The 14,697-nt window shown below is 36.9% G+C and overlaps 1 pseudogene; it reads right to left on the bottom strand.

Moving 5' to 3' along the window:
- Positions 1-508: 508 nt before the first annotated feature.
- On the bottom strand, positions 509-1,388 carry LOC139180334 (craniofacial development protein 2 pseudogene; annotated as a pseudogene).
- Between the last annotated feature and the right edge of the window lie 13,309 nt (positions 1,389-14,697).

Consider the following 14,697-nt stretch of genomic DNA (forward strand, 5'->3'; position numbering starts at 1 on the left):
CTGGTTTTAGGTGAGTGATCACAGCATCATGATCATCTGGGTCGTGAAAATCTTTTTTGTAAAGTTCTTCTGTGAATACTCGCCACCTCCTCTTAATATCTTCTGCTTTTTTTAGGTTCACATCATTTCTGTCCTTTATTAAGCGCATCTTTGCATGGACTGTTCCTTTGGTATCTCTAATTTTCTTGAAGGGATCTCTAGTCTTTCCCATTCTATTGTTTTCCTCTATTTCTTTGCATTGATCGCTGAGGAAGGCTTTCTTATCTCTCCTTGCTATCCCCTGGAACTCTGCATTCAAATGGGTATACCTTTGCTTTTATCCTTTGCTTTTCACTTTTCTTTTCACAGCTATTTGCCAGGCCTCCATAGACAGCCATTTTGCTTTTTTGCAATTCTTTTTCTTAGGGATGGTCTTGATCCTTGTCTCCTGTACAATGTCATTAACCTCCGTCTATAGTTCATCAGGCGCTCTGTCTATCAGATCTAGGCCCTTAAATCTATTTTTCACTTACACTGTATAATCATAAGGGATTTGATTTAGGCCACACCTGAATGATTTAGTGGTTTTCCCCACTTTCTTCAATATAAGTCTGAATTTGGCAATAATGGGTTCATGATCTGAGCCACAGTCAGCTCCCAGTCTTGTTTTACTGACTATATAGAGCTTCTCCATCTGTGGGTGCAAAGAATATAATCAATCTGATTTCAGTGTTGACCATCTGGTGATGTCCATGTGTAGAGTCTTCTCTTGTGTTGTTGGAAGAGGGTGTTTGCTATGACTAGTGCATTCTCTTGGCAAAAGTCTATTAGTCTTTGCCCTAGTTCATTCTGTACTCCCAGGCCAAATTTGCCTGTTACTCCAGGTGTTTCTTGACTTCCTATTTTTGCATTCCAGTCCCCTATAATGAACAGGACATCTTTTTGGGTGTTAATTCTAAAAGGTCTTGTATGTCTTCATAGAACCACTCAACTTCAGCTTCTTCAGTGTCACTGGTCTGAGCATAGACATGGATTACCGTGATATTGAATGGTTTGCCATGGAAATGAACAGAGATCATTCTGTCATTTTTGAGACTGCATCCAAGTACTGTATTTCAGACTCTTATGTTGACTATGATGGCTACTCCATTTCTACTAAAGGATTCTTGGCCACAGTAGTAGATATAATGGTCATCTGAGTTAAATTCACCCCTTTCAGTCCATCCAAGTTTGCTGATTCCTAGAATGTCAGTGTTCACTCTTGCCATCTCTTGTTTGACCACTTCCAATTTGCCTTGATCTTGGACTTAACACCAGGTTCCTGTGCAATATTGCTCTTTACAGCATCAGGCCTTACTTCTTTCACCGGTCACATCCACAACTGGGTGTTGCTTTTGCTTTGGCTCCATCCCTTCTTTGTTTCTGGAGTTATTTCTCAACTGATCTCCAGTAGCATATTTGGCACCTACCAACCTGGGGATTCATCTTTCAGTGTCCTATCTTTTTGCCTTCATACTGTTCACGTAATTCTCAAGGAAAGAATACTAAAGTGGTTTGCCATTCCCTTCTCCCGTGGACCACATTCTGTCAGACCTCTCCACCATGACCTTTCCATCTTGGGTGGCCCCACACAGCATGGCTTATTTTCATTGAGTTAGACAAGGCTGTGGTCCATGTGATCAGATGGCTACTTGTCTGTGATTGTGATTTCAGTCTATCTGCCGTCTGATGCCCTTTCTCAGCGCCTACCATTTTACTTGGGTTTCTCTTACCTTCGACATGGGGTAGCTCCTCTCAGCTGTTCTGTGCTCCTGCACCGCTCCTGTGCTGTTCCCTGGTAGCTCAGCTGGTAAAGAATCTGCCTGTCATGTGGGAGACCTGGGTTTGATCCCTGGGTTGGGAAGACCCCCTGGAGAAGGGAAAGGCTATGCACTCCAGTATTCTGCCCAAAACGCTGTACTTTCAGTTTTATGTAATCCCAGTAAAACCACAGTGAAGAAGCAGGAAGAGAATGCAGAATATTGCTAATTCAATCACTGAGGAAAGTAGTCAGCATTTTGCAAATATTACCTATGGTAAAATCAATAATTTTTAAATCATCTAGCATGTAGTAATTCTAAAATAAACTTAAAATCATCAAAAGAAGAAACCAAATCAGAGACATGTTTTAACATTATTTTGGTTCTTGTGTAAAGAAATGATATGTTTCTCATATATTTCACAAAATTTGCTCTTTTGGTTTCCTCAAAAACATGCATTTATTATATCCTTAATGATGCCACCAATAATATTGTGGACAGATGTCTATGTTGTAAATTAATTTATCTTAGGTATTAAAAACAAAGAAAATAACAAATGAATCTTCACATCAGTTTCTTAAGTACAATCATCTATTCATGAGTTCTATATTGAATACAATGTCATTAAACCACTCTTCATCTTTCATTGCATAAATCATTTAATTCTTTGCTAAAATTATAACTAAGTTTAAGAATTGTGAAAAGATTACAACAAATCTTACCTATGAAAATGTACCTAATAAAGTCTTCTAAAAGTCACAGTATCAGTTTAATGACAATAGCTAAAATTGGACCATGGAGAAATTTTCAGAATTTCTAATGCTATATTAAGGAATCAAAGTTTCCTGTTAATAAGATTTACAAGCACACCATTGTCATAATGTTCTCAGCAGGTTGAATTAGTGCTTATTTTAATTCTGTGTGTGTTTGTTGCTCAGTTTTGTCCAACTCTTTGCAACACTGTGGAGTGTAGCCCACCAGGCTCCTCTGTCCATGGAATTCTCCAGGCGAGAATACTGGAGTGGGTTGCCATTCCCTTCTCCAGGGGATCTTCCTGACCCAGGATCAAACCCAAGTCTCTTGCATTGCAGGCAGATTCTTTACAGTTTGAGTCACCAGGGAAGCCCTATTTTATTTTTACCCTATAATAATATCATTAAGCTGTATTCACAGAGAATATATTGTTAATGTATATGTGTTTACTTGTGTAATAATATAGTAATGCTTACTAATATAAATGGTGTTATACAAATAATTAAAAGTAGAAAGAACATTTTAAAAACTGGAGCAATAAATAAAGAAATTATGACCACTGGTCATATTCTCTGAAAGATATTCCAGCATACAAGAGAGAAAAGTAGACTTAAAGTAGAATTCTGAAGATAGCGCCAGTAGTAACCAACCCTGAGCTTGTTCAGATTACTTTTTTTTTTTTTTTTCCTGAACTTGAATGTCTTTACCTTTAAAATGGAGTTTATCTTCCATATTGCCTTTATATCACTCTTCAGGGTGCACTATGAGGTTAAATGAAATTTTATAGATGGTATTGTTTGAATGCAAAATTCCAAAAAATAGCAAGGAGAGATAAGAAAGACTTCCTCAATGATCAATGCAAAGAAATAGAAGAAAACAATAAAATGCAATCATCACGATGATGTGATCACTCACCTAGAGCCAGATATCCTAGAATGTGAAGTCAAGACGGTCTTAGGGAGCATCACTAAAAACAAAGCTAGTGGAAGTGATGGAATTCCATTTGAGCTATTTCAAATGCTAAAAGATGATGCTGTGAAAGTGCTGCATTTAATATGCCAGAAAAGTTGGAAAACTTAGCAGGGGCTGCATGACTGGAAAAGGTCAGTTTTCATTCCAATCCAAAAGAAAGGCAATGCCAAAGAGTGTTCAAGCTATTGCACAATTGCTCTCATCTAACAAGTGAAGAGGAACTAAAAAGCTTCTTGATGAAAGTGAAAGAAGAGAGTGAAAAAGTTGGCTTAAAGCTCAACATTCAGAAAATGAAGATCATGGCATCTGGTCCCATCACTTCATTGGAAATAGATGGGGAAACAGTGGAAACAGTGTCAGACTTTATTTTTTGGGGCTCCAAAATCACTGCAGATGGTGATTGCAGCCATGAAATTAAAAGACGCTTACTGCTTGGAAGGAAAGTTATGACCAACCTAGATAGCATATTGAAAAGCAGAGACATTACTTTGCCAACAAAGGTCCATCTAGTCAAGGCTATGGTTTTTCCAGTAGTCATCTGTGAATGTGAGAGTTGGACTGTGAAGAAAGCTGAGCACTGAAGAATTGATGCTTTGAACTGTGGTGTTGGAGAAGACTCGAGAGTCCCTTGGACTGCAAGGAGATCCAACCAGTCCATTCTAAAGGAGATCAGTCCTGGGTGTTCTTTGGAAGGAATGATGCTAAAGCTGAAACTCCAGTACTTTGGCCACCTCATGGGAAGAGTTGACTCATTGGAAAAGACTCTGATGCTGGGAGGGATTGGGGGCAGGAGGAGAATGGGACAACAGAGGATGAGATGGCTGGATGGCATCACCGACTCAATGGACGTGAGTTTGAGTGAACTCTGGGAGTTGGTGATGGACAGGGAGGCCTGGCATGCTGCAATTCATGGGACATGACTGAGCGACTGAACTGAACTGAACTGAACATGTTAGCAAAGTAATCCTCAAAATTCTCCAAGCCAGGCTTCAACAGTATGTGAATCATGAATTTCCAGATGTTCAAGCAGCATTTAGAAAAGGAAGAGAAATCAGAGATTAAATCGCCAGAATCCCTTGGATCATCAAAAAAGCAAGAGTTCCAGAAAAAGATCTACTTCTACTTTATTGACTATGCCAAAACCTGTGACTCTGTGGATCACAACAAACTATGGAAAATTCTTAAAGAGATGGGAATACCAGACCACATGACCTGCCTCCTGAGAAATCTGTATGCAGGTCAAGAAGCAACTGTTAGAACTGGACATGGAACAACAGACTACTTCCAAATTGGAAAAGGAGTATGTCAAGGCTATATATTGTCAACCTGATTATTTAACTTATAGCAGAGTACATCATGAGAAATGCTGGACTGGATGAGCACAAGCTGGAATCAACATTGCTGGGAGAAATATCAGTAATCTCAGAAAAGCAGATGACACCACACTATGGAAGAAAGCAAAGAGAAACTAAAGAGCCTCTTGATGAAAGTGAATGAGGAAAGTGAAAAAGTGGTTTCAAACTCAACATTCAGTAAACTAAGATCATGACATCTGGACCCATCACTTCATGGTGAACAGATGGGGAAACAATGGAAAGAGTGACAGACTTTATTTGTGGGGGCTTCAAAATCACTGCAGATGGTGATTGCAGCCATGGAATTAAAAGACACTTGTTCCTTGGAAGAAGAGTTATGACCAATCTAGACAGCATATTCAAAAGCAAAGACATTACTTTGCCAACAAATGTCTGTCTAGTCAGAGTTGTGGTTTTTCCAGTGGTCATGTATGGATGTGAGAGTTGGACTATAAAGAAAACTGAGCACTGAAGATTTGATGCTTTTGAACTATGGTGTTGGAGAAGACTCATGAGAGTCCCTTAGACAGCAAGGAAATCCAACCAGTGAATCCTAAAGGAAATGAGTCCTGAATATTCATTGGAAGGACTGATCCTGAAGGTGAACTCCAATGCTTTGACCACCTCATGCTAAGAACTGACTCATTGGAAAAGACCCTGATGCTGGGAAAGATTGAAGGTGGGAGGAAAAGGGCATGATGGAGGATAAGATGGTTGGATGGCATCATTGACTCGATTAAGGTAAGTTTGAGCAAGCTCCGAGAGTTTGTGATGTACAGGGAGGTCTGGCATGTTGCAGTCCATGGGGTCGCCAATAGTCGGATACGACTGAGTGACTTAACTGAACTGAATTGTTTCAAAAATAGTAAAACACTGTTTAAAATAAACTATTATTTTTGCATATGCAGATTACATGTATTCATTTTTTCCGTACCAACAATCCTGAAAATACTTTCAAAAGGTACTTCCAGAATTCAGTGATGAATACTGGCCTATTGCCATATAGTGATCAAAAACAGATACATAAACAAACAGCCTGTCTATAATAATAGAATCATAATAGGCAGAAGAAGGGAAATGATAGTCTGTATAGAGTTATGGTTTAAATATCATCTATTAGTTCAATTCCCCAAATCCACAAAGGCAGGGACATGCAGATCTTGCTGCTCCTAATTCTTTCCCTAGCACACAGCATAGAAGATGATTGATTCTCAATACAGTTTTATCAATTTATTAATGAATGAAAGTATTTCAAAATTACCCAATGAGAAGTAGAATACATTTGAAAGAAGGCTGTGAACAAAAATATAAAAATCACTCAGTTCAGTTCAGTTAAGTCACTCAGTCCTGTCCAACACTTTGCGACCTCATGAATTACAGCATGCCAGGCTTCCCTGTCCATCACCAACTCCCAGAGATTGCTAAAACTCATATCCAACGAGTGCGTGATGCCATCCAACCATCTCATTCTCTGTCATCCCCTTCTCCTCCCACCTTCAATCATTCCCAGCATCAGGGTTTTTTCAAATGGGTCAGTTCTTCATATTAGGTAGCCAAAATATTGGAGTTTCAGCTTCAGCATCAGTCCTTCCAATGAATATTCAGGACTGATTTTCTTTAGGATGGATTGGTTGGATCTCCTTGCAGTCCAAGGGACTCTCAAGAGTCTTCTCCAACACCACAGTTCAAAAGCATCAGTTCTTAGGCCCTCAGCTTTCTTCATGGTCCAACTCTCACATCCATACATGACTACTGGAAAAATTAAAGCTTTAACTAAATGGACCTCTGTTGACAAAGTAATGTCTCTGCTTTTTAATATGCTGTCTAGGTTGATCATATCTTTTCTTCCAAGGAGCAAGCATCTCTTAATTTTATGGCTGAAGTCACCATCTGCAGTGGTTTTGGAGCCCAAATAAATAAAGTCTGTCACTGTTTCCATTGTTCCCCGATCTGTTCACCATGAAGTGATGGGTCCAGATATCACGATCTTAGTTTCCTGAATGTTTAGTTTGAAACCAACTTTTTCACTCTCCTCTTTCACTTTCATCAAGGGGCTCTTTAGTTAATCTTCACTTTCCGCCATAAAGGTGGTGTCATCTGCATATCTTAGATTATTGATATTTCTTCCAGCAATCTTGATTCCAGCTTGTGCTTCACCAAGTTCAGCATTTCCCATGATGTACTCTGCATATAAGTTAAATAAGCAGGGTGACAATAAAAACCACTAGAAATATATTTAATAAATTGGCACCCTTGTCTTGTTCCTGACTTTAGAGGAAATGCTTTCAATTTTTCACCATTGAGGATAATGTTTGCTGTGGGTTTGTCATATATAGCTTTTATTATGTCGAGGTATGTTCCTTCTATTCCTGCTTTCTGGAGAGTTTTTATCATAAATGGATGTTGACTTTTGTCAAAGGCTTTCTCTGCATCTATTGAGATAATCATATGGTTTTTATTTTTCAATTTGTTAATGTGGTGTATTACATTGATTGATTTGCAGATATTGAAGAATCCTTGCATCCCTGGGATAAAGCCCACTTCGTCATGGTGTATGATCTTTTTAACGTGTTGTTGGATTCTGATTGCTAGAATTTTGTTAAGGATTTTTGCATCTATGTTCATCAGTGATATTGGCCTGTAGTTTTCTTTTTTTGTGGGATCTTTGTCAGGTTTTGGTATTAGGGTGATGGTGGCCTCATAGAATGAGTTTGGAAGTTTACCTTCCTCTGCAATTTTTTGGAAGAGTTTGAGCAGGATAGGTGTTAGCTCTTCTCTAAATTTTTGGTAGAATTCAGCTGTGAAGCCGTCTGGTCCTGGGCTTTTGTTTGCTGGAAGATTTTTGATTACAGTTTCAATTTCCGTGCTTGTGATGGGTCTGTTAAGATTTTCTATTTCTTCCTGGTCGAGTTTTGGAAAGTTGTACTTTTCTAAGAATTTGTCCATTTCTTCCATGTTGTCCATTTTATTGGCATATAATTGTTGATAGTAGTCTCTTATGATCCTTTGTATTTCTGTGTTGTCTGTTGTGATCTCTCCATTTTCTTTTCTAATTTTATTGATCTGATTTTTCTCCCTTTGTTTCTTGATGAGTCTGGCTAATGGTTTGTCAATTTTATTTATCCTTTCAAAGAACCAGCTTTTGGTTTTGTTGATTTTTGCTATGGTCTCTTTTGTTTCTTTTGCATTTATTTCTGCTCTAATTTTTAGGAAGTTTTGGCCACAGCAATCAGAGCAGAAAAAGAAATAAAAGGAATCCAAATTGGAAAAGAAGAAGTAAAACTCTCACTATTTGCAGATGACATGATCCTCTACATAGAAAACCCTAAAGACTCCACCAGAAAATTACTAGAACTAATCAATGACTATAGTAAAGTTGCAGGATATAAAATCAACATTCCTATACACTAATAATGAGAAAACAGAAAGAGAAATTAAGGAAACAATTCCATTCACCATTGAAACAAAAAGAATAAAATACTTAGGAATATATCTACCTAAAGAAACTAAAGACCTATATATAGAAAACTATAAAACACTGGTGAAAGAAATCAAAGAGGACACTAATAGATGGAGAAATATACCATGTTCATGGATTGGAAGAATCAATATAGTGAAAATGAGTATACTACCCAAAGCAATTTATAGATTCAATGCAATCCCTATCAAGCTACCAACAGTATTCTTCACAGAGCTAGAACAAATACTTTCACAATTTGTATGGAAATACAAAAAACCTCGAATAGCCAAAGCGATCTTGAGAAAGAAGAATGGAACTGGAGGAATCAACCTACCTGACTTCAGGCTCTACTACAAAGCCACAGTTATCAAGACAGTATGGTACTGGCACAAAGACAGAAATATAGATCAATGGAACAAAATAGAAAGCCCAGAGATAAATCCACGCACATATGGACACCTTATCTTTGACAAAGGAGGCAAGAATATACAATGGATTAAAGACAATCTCTTTAACAAGTGGTGCTGGGAAAACTGGTCAACCACTTGTAAAAGAATGAAACTAGAACACTTTCTAACACCATACACAAAAATAAACTCAAAATGGATTAAAGATCTAAACATAAGACCAGAAACTATAAAACTCCTAGAGGAGAACATAGGCAAAACACTCTCTGACATACATCACAGCAGGATCCTCTATGACCCACCTCCCAGAATATCGGAAATAAAAGCAAAAATAAACAAATGGGACCTAATTAACCTTAAAAGCTTCTGCACATCAAAGGAAACTATCAGCAAGGTGAAAAGACAGCCTTCAGAATGGGAGAAAATAATAGCAAATGAAGCAACCGACAAACAACTAATCTCAAAAATATACAAGCAACTCCTCCAGCTCAACTCCAGAAAAATAAATGACCCAATCAAAAAATGGGCCAAAGAACTAAATAGACATTTCTCCAAAGAAGACATACAGATGGCTAACAAACACATGAAAAGCTGCTCAACATCACTCATTATCAGAGAAATGCAAATCAAGACCACTATGAGGTACCATTTCACACCAGTCAGAATGGCTGCGATCCAAAAGTCTACAAATAATAAATGTTGGAGAGGGTGTGGAGGAAAGGGAACCCTCTTACACTGTTGGTGGGAATGCAAACTAGTACAGCCACTATGGAGAACAGTGTGGAGATTCCTTAAAAAACTGGAAATAGAACTGCCTTATGATCCAGCAATCCCACTGCTGGGCATACACACTAAGGAAACCAGAAGGGAAAGAGACACGTGTACCCCAGTGTTCATCGCAGCACTGTTTATAATAGCCAGGACATGGAAGCAACCTAGATGTCCATCAGCAGATGAATGGATAAGAAAGTGGTACATATACACAATGGAGTATTACTCAGCCATTAAAAAGAATTCATTTGAATCAGTTCTAATGAGGTGGATGAAACTGGAGCCTATTATACAGAGTGAAGTAAGCCAGAAGGAAAAACACCAATACAGTATACTAATGCATATATATGGAATTTAGAAAGATGATAACAATAACCCTGTGTACGAGACAGCAAAAGAGACACTGATGTATGGAACAGTCTTATGGACTCTGTGGGAGAGGGAGAGGGTGGGAAGATTTGGGAGAATGGCATTGAAACATGTAAAATATCATGTATGAAATGAGATGCCAGTCCAGGTTCAATGCACGATACTGGATGCTTGGGGCTAGTGCACTGGGACGACCCAGAGGGATGGTATGGGGAGGGAGGAGGGAGGAGGGTTCAGGATGGGGAGCACATGTATACCTGTGATGGATTCATTTTGATATTTGGCAAAACCAATACAATTATGTAAAGTTTAAAAATAAAATAAAATTAAAAAAAATAAATTGGCTATGTATCTTTGAAAAAATGGTGACAAAAAACTAGTATTGAAATGTTTATAGGGTAGGCATTTCAAGGTGTAGTAAGCAATATTTGCCTCCTCAAAATGTGCTTCTTTGCCATGAGGTAGAAACAGAAGATTAAGGAGCTTTCTCTTTTTCCTCTCCCTTAATTGCTTAAAAGAAATTAGAGGGATTGCTTAATCCAGGAATGATGATTATCGCCAGAAATATCTGTAATATAATAGGAATGAGGTGTGGTAGACATAGAGAAATGTAAGAAAGTCTCTGCTAAAATTCATCTCTATGTCCTATTGTTTCTGCCTGTGTGCATACTCAGTCACTTTAGTCGTCCTACTCTTTGCAGCCCCATGGACTGTAGCCCACAAGGCTCCTCTATCTTTAGAATTTCCCAGGCAAGAATACTGGAGCTGTTTGCCATTTCCTTTTCCAGGGGGTCTTCCTGATCCAGGAATCAAACTCGTGTCTCCTGAGGTTCCTGCGTTGGCAACTGAATTTTGTACCAACAACTGAGCCACCAGGGAAGCCCATTTTTTCTGCATGAGCACATACATATTTGTTCAGCAAACGTTTATTCTTTTTAAATTTCCTTCTTTCCTCTCAAAGTCCCAGATCCCACGTTCCTTCTCCTTAGTCCAGAATGATATATGTGCTTCAATTTATCTGAGTATTTGGAATCTCCTGTTTATGTGGATTTCCCATATGTACAATTATTTTTTCTCCTATTAATCAATGTTGTGTCATTTTCATTATTCAATTAGCCAAATTGAGATGGGAAGGAAGAAAATTTCCTCTCCCCAACACAGAAGAAGTTAGATTTATTTTCTCAGTAGAATAAGCAATAGAAAATATTGTTAATAATTAGAGAAAGCTGATTTCTTTTCCATAGAATAACAACAATTATAGCTGGTCAAAAAATGAAACATTTTCTCTCGGGTATTTTTGTAATTTTGGAAGGTTAAACAAAAGGTGCATGATAATTTGTTGGATTCTCTATAAAAGAAATTGGGAAAGTTGGATAGTAAAGTGGTAAAGAGGGCAGAGGCTAGACTCAGAATTTTCTGTCTAGGTGCAAGCCCCTAACTACATAATATGCTAACTCTTTGACATGCTAAACAACTCACAAAATTCAATATGTAAATGAATTACACAGCCAAATCTAAATAAAATTCAAATTCATGTTTGGGATGGGGCCTGTGATTCTTTAATTCTAAAGAACTTATATTGTATGCTTTGAGACTAACTGAGTAATAATCTTGTGCAAATTATTTGTCTCTTGACATCCATGTTATAAACTCTATAACCTACAGGGTGTTTATTAGTATTAAATGCAAAAACTCCCACAATAAACAAACATATCATAATTGCAAGCACAGTCTTTTATACCAGTATTATTATTTAATTCTTATCAATATTAAAATATGTTTTTAGAACTGTACAAATCTATAATATGTTTATCTCTTTAAAAATTCTGGAGAATTGAAATACCCAATTAATGTTGCTGTGCTGTGTGCTGTGATTAGTCGCTCAGTCATGTCTGGCTCTCTGTGACCCCGTGGACTGTAACTGGCCATTGTCCTCTGTCCATGGGGATTCTTCAAGCAAGAGTACTGGAGTGGGTTACCGTGCCCTCCTCCAGGGGATCTTCCCAACCCAAGGATCAAACCCAGGTCTCCCACATGCAGGCGGATTCTTTATTGTCTGAGCCACCAGGGAAGCCCATTAGCACCACCTATAGCTATTAAATCATCACATTTCTTTCAAGTACTAGTTTTGATGGATAAGAAGAGATAGGATACCCACTCCAGCATTCCTGTAGCCTGGTGGACTATAGTCTATAGGGTCACAAAAAGTCAGAAATGACTTAAGCGACTTAGCACGCATGCACACACATTCTTAAATTACTTCTAAAATGCCATCACGTTCATTAAGGACCAATGTTTTGTATACAGGCTTCAGTTCAGTTCAGTTCAGTTCAGTCGCTCAGTCGTGTCCAACTCTTTGCGACCCCAAGAATCCCAGCACACCAGGCCTCCCTGTCCATCACCAACTCCCGGAGTTCACTCAGGGAGTTCACTCACGTCTGTCAAGTCAGTGATGCCATCCAGCCATCTCGTCCTCTGTCGTCCCCTTCTCCTTCTGCCCCCAATCCCTCCCAGCATCATAGTCTTTTCCAATGAGTCAACTCTTTGCATGAGGTGGCCAAAGTACTCGAGTTTCAGCTTCAGCATCATTCCCTCCAAAGAAATCCCAGGGCTGATCTCCTTCAGAATAGACTGGTTGGATCTCCTTGCAGTCTAAGGGACTCTCAAGAGTCTATAGTATAAGTCTATACTTACATTTTTATACTTGTAAGTCTATAGTATAAGTACATAGGCTTAGTGCATATTAATCTCACACAGGAAAAACAAAAACCTTAGGTTTCTTGAAGTGACTGGCAGCTGCTACTACATTGATATTGGCAAGTGTTGATATAAAATAAATATTTTTTTAAAGAAATAGAAAAATAGCCACACATTTGTCAACTGATGAAAGACTTCAATAATATATGATATATAGCATGCTGTTAATGGATATGATTTTATATTGGAAAAAATTCTTTATAAGTTCTGTTATACCTTCACTGCAATTGAAATCCTAAAAAAAATTTATGATACTTAAGAACTAATTCTAATATTTATATGTAATAATAGATAAAATAATTTTGATTAAAGAATTAAGGTATATAGTTTTAAAATTATTACGATAGATAATAAAGCTGTAATTTAAGTAATGATTCATTGGTATATAGGATCACAAATAAACAAACCAAACAGAAAATGAAGCCCCTCCATGTCTGGATATTATCCACTGGAGGATCTTAATTTTGTTTTTTGCTTATCCTTTGATAATCCTCCATAAATTCTGAGAAATCCATATGATTGTAGATACAAAGGGAACTTTAACTTCGTTTCTACTTTTATATTTTATTTTAAAAGACATATGGGATCATATAAGTCTCATTTAACTTAAAAATAGCTTTACACATTTATTTACACATAAAACTGGAAACATGTATTCCAAAGTATTATGATGATAACTTCAAGTTCTAGTAATATTTAAAGCTTGCCTACTTATGTTTTATTTTCTTCATTTTCCCAATATCATAATGTAAAAGCATGTTGTTAAAAAATTAAAACAGATGAAAGAGATACTTTTCAGCTTCAGAACTCTTGCAGTATCAAAATAGAAAACCTTGGAAATCTCAAAAGATAAACTCTAAACGACAAAACATGAGCAAGAAGATTGTGTGGGTTCATCAAGTAGTAGAGTATATGGCCAATCCCCATAGATGATTATAGTTTCAAAACAGCAGACAAAAATGATTTTTTTCAATGGAAAAATAATTGCAAAGACTTGACCATTTGCTAAATTGAACATTTCCCCATTACAGCTAATGAGTATTGTGGCACATCTCCTTGTGGTTTTTGTGTGTAGAATAGATTAAATTTGCATAATGTGTTCAAGAAGAATAAATTAGAAAGGTTAGTAGCTGAATCAATATATGATAGTTGATAAACCAAAAACTATATAGTAAAAATCTTTTCAGTCTATTCATGGTTATTTATTTTTAAAATTTCTCTGCCACTTACCTACGGTGCTAAAAAGAACTGCAGGGGATACAATACTTGTGAAACTTTAATCTACCAAATATATTCACAATACAGAAAAATATTTTACATATAATAAATAAGTGCCAGTGGTAAGACTAAATTTTAAGTATAAAATTCATAACTACATTAATTCTAGTAAGGTTGATGGTATATAAACATTTCTGCCATTTAGGTTTGTGCCATCTTCTCTTCTATTTATCTCATCAACACATTCATGCATTGATTGGCATTATCCACTAAAAATATTTATTTTGTATATACTCCTAACTGTATTTAGGCTAAACATAAAAAAAGTTGCAAAGTGATATAGCTATGTTTCAAAAATTAAATCTACAAAGGAATACACGTGTTTTTCTGTTATCAAGGATGTGATACATACATGCACAAACATATATGTGTATTTGTTTTACATACAGAAGAATCCAAAGAATAACAAAAGCTATATTTAACATATCTCAACTTGTTCCTACTTTTGCTTCAAACATTTCTCTTTGTGAAATAAGTAATTGCAGATACATTTGAAGGTCTCTGAATAGCCCACCTATGATTCTACTATGAAGGAAAACAAGTAATGAAGATAATCCGATGCTTTCATTCAGTAAAATGTTGTATCTATAACACCAGGAGGTAGTAGACATTATTCACTTGCTTGAAGATCCAAGATATCATTGAATAGCAAATTTTACATCAAACATCTCAGTAGTGGGTTTTAAAGGTTAAAGACGACAAAGCACAGACTTTGAAGTCCTGAGGGAAAATTATTTTAAATTTAGAAATTTAATTCCAGCCAAATTACCTATAAAATGAGATATAGATGTATACAT

This window comes from Bos indicus, chromosome 28 (assembly GCF_029378745.1).
Source record: "Bos indicus isolate NIAB-ARS_2022 breed Sahiwal x Tharparkar chromosome 28, NIAB-ARS_B.indTharparkar_mat_pri_1.0, whole genome shotgun sequence".
Taxonomy (NCBI): Eukaryota; Metazoa; Chordata; class Mammalia; order Artiodactyla; family Bovidae; genus Bos; species Bos indicus.